Here is a 7,500-nt window from a genome sequence, read left to right as displayed (position 1 = left end):
ATTGTTGTTTTTTATCCATTCTTCTGATTAATTATTCCCCACACACGTGTGTGTGTGTGTGTGTGTGTGTGTGTGTGTGTGTTGTCACTGCTGTGCTGTTGTATCCTACTGACTTCAGTGAGGCGCCCCCACCGGGAGGCGATTGTTGTTACTAGGATCTCCTTTTAGTTGACCTCATACCAGTGATTTGTGCTGTCATGAAACTGTACTTTATTCTATTACAAACTGCTAATAAGCTCTTCAATCAATTTCGTACACAATGCCTTGTCTTAAGCGGACTTGGGCACGTTGCGAAGTCCTCTTGAGCCGACTCAGCGCTGGCCGAGTTATGTCCCGATAGGGACTGAATCGCAAATATTATTTGTCCCCATGACTTTCGGCACCTCCGTACGGTCCAAGTGCTCCCTACCTCCGGTTCAGCAAATCACAAGTCTTGGCTGACAAGATATTGTTTACGAAAACAATAATCGCTAACCGGGAGGACATGACGCATTCGTCTTACTCCTCCCGCCCCACACCCCCTCCCTGTCGACAAGCAAGTAGGCCATACATGGCCATGAGTGCAGAAGCCGCAAGTTGGCACCTGGACAGAGTGTAGTTGTAGGCCTAGTTACTAGTAGCACGAGCAGAGCGTAGTATTAGTGCTGGGTACGCATCTATATGCCGGCGGGCCGGTATGCCAACACTAAAACTAACCCTAACTTTAAACCTAACCTCAGTAACCCTAACGTGACGAGTAACTAACCTGCCGACACTACTCGGAACAACGGACCGGCGGAACAATGAGCGGACCCCTTAGTGCTTGCGGTGGTGGAGATTAACGGTACCCTGTCCCCCCCCCCCCCCCCCCCCCCCTCCCACGGCATCTGCTTGTGACTGCAACCTGTTCCTGTTCGCGGATGACTCGGCTCTCCTAGTCTCGGGCAAGGACCACTTGCAGGTTGAAAAGACACTTAACTCTGAACTAAGTAAGATCTGCACATGGCTTAACGACAACAAATTATCAATTCACCTGGGAAAAACTGAGTCCATCCTCTGTGGATCAAATCATAACCTCAAAAAAGTCGATAACTTCACAATCAAAGTGGGTGACAAGGTCATAACACGAAAAAACAAAATCTCTTACTTAGGATGTATCCTTGAAGCTAATCTTTCCAGTGAAAAGATGACTTCCAAAGTAATAAATAAAATCAACCAACAAACTTGTTTCCTACAGAGGATCGCCCCAATGGTCAATTTCAACACACTGAAGACCATAGCTGGTGCAATAATCCAGCCCCTCTTTGACTACGGAGTCCACATAATGGTATCGTGACGCCCCGCAAGCCCTGAAAACTAAACTCCAAACAGCCCAAAATAAACTAATTAGGGTCCTGCTTAACCTTCCCTATCAGACTCACCTCACCGCTACTCACCAGTTAAGAGTGGGGTGGCTCAGAGTAGATGACAGAGTACAGCAACTTGCAATGGGCCTGGTGTACAAGATACACTACACCACTATGATACCCAAGTACCTGTCAAAATACTTTATAAACATTAAGAATGTCCATAATTACAACACCAGAGGCAGCACCACAGATCACTTTCAACCCAGAGTCAAAACCAACAAAGGGTCAAACTCTTTTTTTCTGCTATACCACCAAAATGTGGAAAGCCTTACCGAAGGCCATAAAGGAGTGTGGATCACTAGCATCCTTTAAAATTGCCCTGAAAAACCACTTACAGGCAGCAGCCGTTCGCAACTGGTAAAAAAAAAAACTAACCTAGCCCAACCCTACCCTCCCCTGCCCCTTCTTTGTATATACTTATTGTTTGTTTAGACTTACTGTTTTCTTTTTCTTTTGTTCTCTCATTTTCTTTTCTTTACATATCTACTGCAAAGTACTGTGTTCTATTTGTCTGTCATTCAATGTTATATGAGATACTTTAATGGTTTCCTGTGGAAATAAGCTTAGTCTTTTCATGGATCTCCTTTTAGTAGACCTTGTACCAGTGAACTGTACCGTCATGAAACTGTACCTTTTCCTATGCAAACTTCTAATAAAGTCTTCAATCAATCAATCAATGCAGCCATGCTGGTCAGAATTAGTGGCCAATGGTCTTTTCTACCTCCTCCCCTCCTTATGCTCCTCCTGTAATTTTCTTGTTTTTGTAGTTTTTATTTTTCACCAAAAATGTTTTATTTTTTATAGTGTGCTCAATCCAACGTCCCGTTTTTGCGGTGGTCAGAACGTGAAGGCACGTCATTTTTTACAGTGTACTCAATAACGTCAGCTGCTTGTAGGTTGTAGGGAGGACTGGATGTGCATGTAGGTTGTAGAGAGGACTGGATGTAGGGGTGGGCGATATGGTGATAATTATCGTTGAGACAATACAATGTCTCCACGATATGCCGTTTCAGAGATATCGTATATATCGTGATACAATTCAGGGAGCCTTGTAAAAAATCCTGTTTAATCGTTAATACAGAGATTCATTGCAGAATTCAATTTAAACCTGCATTTTGGTCTAAATCAGTAGTTCTCAAAATTTAAAATGTCGGTCTCCCCTTAACTCTGACAGTTAAATACTTGTAAAGTTCAATTTAGACCTCCCAAAAGGAACCCAGAGAGTCTAGTTTTTGTCAAGTAACTTGAAAAATATCCATAAAAATATCCATAAAAACCAACCAAAAAGAATCGTGATAAAAGTCCACCCCTAACTGGATGTGCATGTAGGTTGTAGGGAGAGGCAGGCAGTGGACCCAGTCCTCTGTGGGAGTAGTGCTGGGTCTGTGTGGACGTCCAGACACATGAGAGAGGCTTTAGTGTACAGGACGCTCTGGCAGCAGGCGACGGTGTGACGCTGGGAATAGGGATGTCAAAAATGGACCTTTATCAAAATCGATTATTCTATAGCAATAATCGAATATTATTCGAAAATCGATAATTAATTATTATTATTTTTTTATAAAAAAAAAAAAAAAAACATTTTTTGTTTTTCTTTTTTTTTTACTGGATTTCAATGCACATTTACATATGTACAACATGGCTCTTCAGGTAATTGGTAGCCTAACTACTACTCTTCATCTTTCTCTTTAGTGTGCCAGTGTACTGTTCACCTAATCTCTCAAGAACAGATTCTGTGATGCTTTACAATACAGAGGACGCTGTTTTCCCTTTTCTTTGATGATGGCCACCAAGTACCAAACAATCAAGCCTGAATCAATCACACCTGTGTCTGAGACAGGGGGGGAGGGGAGTGTGTAGCAGGCAGCTGCCACTCTGCTGTGCTCCTTCACTCTGTCTACACAGTTTACAGTTGGTGCTGGTGTGAATAATAAATCAATTGCCATTTACTATTATCATTAATACTATTGTTAGCCTATATTCTATATATTGGTTGAAACTAACTAACTAAGCCAAAAAATAGTATAAAAAAAAAAAAAAGAAAAAAAAATATTAATATTTTTTCGATTTTCGATTATGAAATATTAAAATCGAATATTGATTAATCGAACGAATATTCGAAAATCGATTATTCGGTGACATCCCTAGCTGGGAACCGTGCTTTCTGTGCTGGTCCAGCCTGGGACATGTGACCACGGACTGGTTGTAGGAGGGATGTCCTTAGGAGAGGAGGCAGGAGGACAGGAGGAGGGGTGTAGCATCTCTGCTACGGTCGGTGGACGGGGGGAAATCTAGAGCGGACGAGTCATTCTTTCGACAACCAGCGTCGGCAGGTTAGCTACTCGCCCGCGCCAGGGTTACTGAGGTCAGAGTTTGGGTTAAGATTAGGCATAGAGGTTAACATTCACCCGTGTCGGCAGGTTAGCATTTCACCAGGTTAACATTCACCCGCGTCGAAAGAATGAACCATCGAACAGATGCTATGTTGCAATATCGACCCAACGGACGCCGCGTACCGCTGAGACTCTGCCGGCCTCATAACACACGGTGTGATAAGATTTATATGAAGCTCTGTAAGATGTGCATGTAGGTCAGAGTGTGTGTGTGTGTGTGTGTGTGTGTGTGTGTGTGTGTGTGTGTGTGTGTGTGTGTGTGTGTGTGTCTCACTATCCCACATTACTGCTTTTTCCATGTTGAAACATTTTTTCATACATTATAAAAAAAGAAACAAAAGGAGAGTTTGTATCCTCAAAGTGTATGGTTAACTTTGTCACTGCCATTTTAAACATAGCTGAACTATGCAACTGCCAAATTGTCCTTACCTTTTAACGTGGGCACGTGCGCGCATCGCACACGATCTGTGCATGTAACATGTACCAGCGTTGTAGACCGGACCACAGCTTTAGAAAAAAACAATCCCATTGGAAAAAGAAATATCCGTTGTCAGGCTGTATCTGCCACTGTTTACATAAAAACTCATGTAAAAGGCCGAGCTGTGCGCTATGGTCCTGCGAGGGCATGTCGCGCACATAGCAGACGATATGTGCGCAGATCATATGCCAGGCGGGTAAAATAATCGAACGGCTTCCAAATAAAAAAATCTGCGTGAAAAAAGATCATGTTATGGCCGTGCAGGCAGCTTCCTTGTTTACAATGGAAGCTATGAGCGGAGCTATGATTGGGCCTTAGACCGGATACGGAAACCTAGATCCGGTCAAAACAGGAAATACGGCCGGATACAGTTAGGAGGCGGGCCTAAAGAGTCAGAATCGGCTATAAACAGCGATGATACTTTTAATTGTTTCATAATGATTAAAGTGAATTAAATTTCCGGGATCTACGGGCATGGCAGGGCGGTACAGCGGGAAATCTCCGGTTTCGGCGGGGATAGCAGGAAATTAGTTAATAGTAATACAAAATAAATGTTTGTTTAGGAAGCCTAAAAACCAAAAGTGATCAAATTGTTGATCACAATTTATTTAGCTTGACAATTCATCGCTAAACTTACATTTCATTGTCGTGACACACACGCACGCACGCACGCACGCACGCACACACACACACACACACACACACACACACACACACATGGAGAACTTCAGGGAAACTCCAAAAACTGGTGTGTGCTGCACAAGCCATAAGCCAGTACGCAAATACCGCCATCTTGGATATGGCACAATGCATTCTGGGTATTCGCAAAGGTCTCTGGGATTGTTTGGGTCCATGCGCATCCAACTCTAGGGGCCGCATTTCAGAGCCGCTATTGGGTTTGATGATAGTCTTGGAGGATGACGGACGCAGATGACCAATTTCGTAATTTAAATGTTCCTCAGCTAAGACGCTATTTACCGTGACATTGTTGTGTCAAATGCATTAAAGAAGGATTTAGTTGCCTGTTGCCATGCACGGCGTGCAGCATGTCTTTTAAATCTGCAACCTATAGGCCTACACCAAAACAATATGCTACAGATTACAGAAATAGAGGACCAGAGGAGGTCCAAACTAATTTTAGATGGGGGGTATAATTTGTCTTCCCGATCCTGATACCCTCCGAAACGGCTGGGAAGATGTCATGCTATCCACAGTTGTTACAAAGTGCTATAGAAGTAAGTCTAATAGTCCATTATTGTCTCCAGGTTGGCAGAGGGAGTGTAGCGCCTATAGGGATGTTAATCGACGCATTACCGTATTAGCCCGAATTTAGTACGACTCTGATTATAAGACGACCCCTATTTTTCAATTATCATTTTGGGAAAAAATATGTTGAAGACAAAATATTATTATATTATATTAAGTTATTCATAAAAAAACATTATTATTGTAAAATGATTATAGAAAAGCTTATACAGAGATAACATTCTGCTGTATTGTATTACATTAACCATCAAAGTCAACTTCTATTCAAAAACAACATTCACAATTCAGACTGTGAAAAGCACAATAACAAACACTACATTTCCCATCAAGCTTTGCGGCCCGTTTCATCATTCAGATGCGACGGTCCATTGTAAACAGGAACCATTGGAGCCAGCGTTATAGCCTAGGCTATTCAGTTGCTGTTGGGATTAAACTTCCACGCTAAAGATCACATGTGCGCCCGTCATCCACGCCGATGTTCGCGAGAACAACGCACACGCACGCGGCCCGGTAAGTCCAATGCCAAAGCCATCCGACTTAGCCAAACGGGAGGTGAAATGAGCCGAGGTCCAAAGTTCGCTGCGCATCAATCATGTAGTGTACGGTAATTAATGTAGGAGCTCGCGGGGGCTGTGAGAGAGCAGGGAAAGGTCCTGAAAGATACATAACGTATCTCCCCGGTGAAAAGTCTAATCCCCAATTATAGGACGACTCCCTATTTTGAGGATATGTTTATTAGAATAAAATATCGTCCTATATTCAGTATTATACGGTATTTACGAATCGACGCGTCGAAGCCGAAAAGTGTATTTTGTGTTGTTTTATTGTCAATCTTGACAAAATCACTGCACACGAGGCGACGCTGCCATTAACAAGCGAGCTTTCGTGTCAAGCATGCATGCGCGCACACAGGCATGTAAACAAAACACATCCAGTCAGCACGCACTGCTATGACGCGTGCACACGAACCGTATGCATGCGAATCTGCAATACAAGCATGCACTACACAGACGTTCACTTGTCCCCGACACAGAGACACACACACACCGGTCATCTCACATTTGGAAAACATTAACGCTTATAACATTTTTGAACAAGAGATTAAACATTTTTTGGGGAAAAACTTTAGTTTAACTAAAAAAATCGACTCATACTTTTTGAGTCGCGGTGAGCATGAGTCGATTTTCGATAAATAGGGATATATGCCATTGACTGTTAAAATGTTTAATTGGCCCTTAATTATAGACTAAATACCACCGGCTACTGTGGCCGACTGGGAAAATGCTGTTATTAGGCTATTTTATAATTTAAGCCTATTATTATTATTATTTCGATAAAGTAGAACAACCATTAAAAAATCATAATCATTTAAAATTTGTATCGTGCTCGGACTCTGTCCCTGCTTTGGTTCGTGACAGCTTGCTGCTGCTGCTGTCATAGATCAGCCTATTTGTCGTACGATGGTGTTGCGCGCTGAAAATATCAGAGATACAGGCTCACAACACGTCCCAACTCACCAGGTTGTGAGCTTGTATGTCTGCCATTTAGATATGCTGAAACGCCGTCGTATGGCGAAGGCTCGAAGCACATTTTCTCCAGTTTATCAGGTCCGCATCAGTGTGCCGACGGGCCGGTGTTCCGACACTAAAACTAACCCTAACTCTACCCCTAACCCTAAACTTAACCTCAGTAACCGTGACGAGTAACTAACCTGCCGACGCTAGTCGGAACAGAGGCCCGTCGGGATAGTGAGCGGACCCCGTTTATCAGTGCGGTGTACGGGACTTCTTGGTTCGCTTGGAGTCGGGGGTATAGGCTTACTGTTATGACAAACAGAACCGGGCGTGATCTGAACCAAGCCGGACCCGGTTGAGGATAATAAAACAGGGATACAAACTTCTATTGGTCGTGGAATCACTTGGATACGAGCAAGAACACTGACTGTCTGATCACAGCAATGGATGGATTAAGTGCC

General features: G+C 43.2%; 1 protein-coding gene across 1 annotated transcript in view; it reads left to right on the top strand.

Annotated features, from left to right (window-relative positions):
• The window catches only part of rasa1a (RAS p21 protein activator (GTPase activating protein) 1a), a 60,022-nt gene that overhangs the window by 1,750 nt on the left and 50,772 nt on the right, over positions 1 to 7,500 (top strand). The gene's annotated exons all lie outside the window — the stretch shown is intronic.

Source organism: Nannobrachium achirus (assembly GCF_963921795.1).
Source record: "Nannobrachium achirus genome assembly, chromosome: 12".
NCBI lineage: Eukaryota > Metazoa > Chordata > Actinopteri > Myctophiformes > Myctophidae > Nannobrachium > Nannobrachium achirus.
Note: the sequence above shows the minus strand (reverse complement) of the source record. Positions and strands in the feature narration are given on the sequence as shown.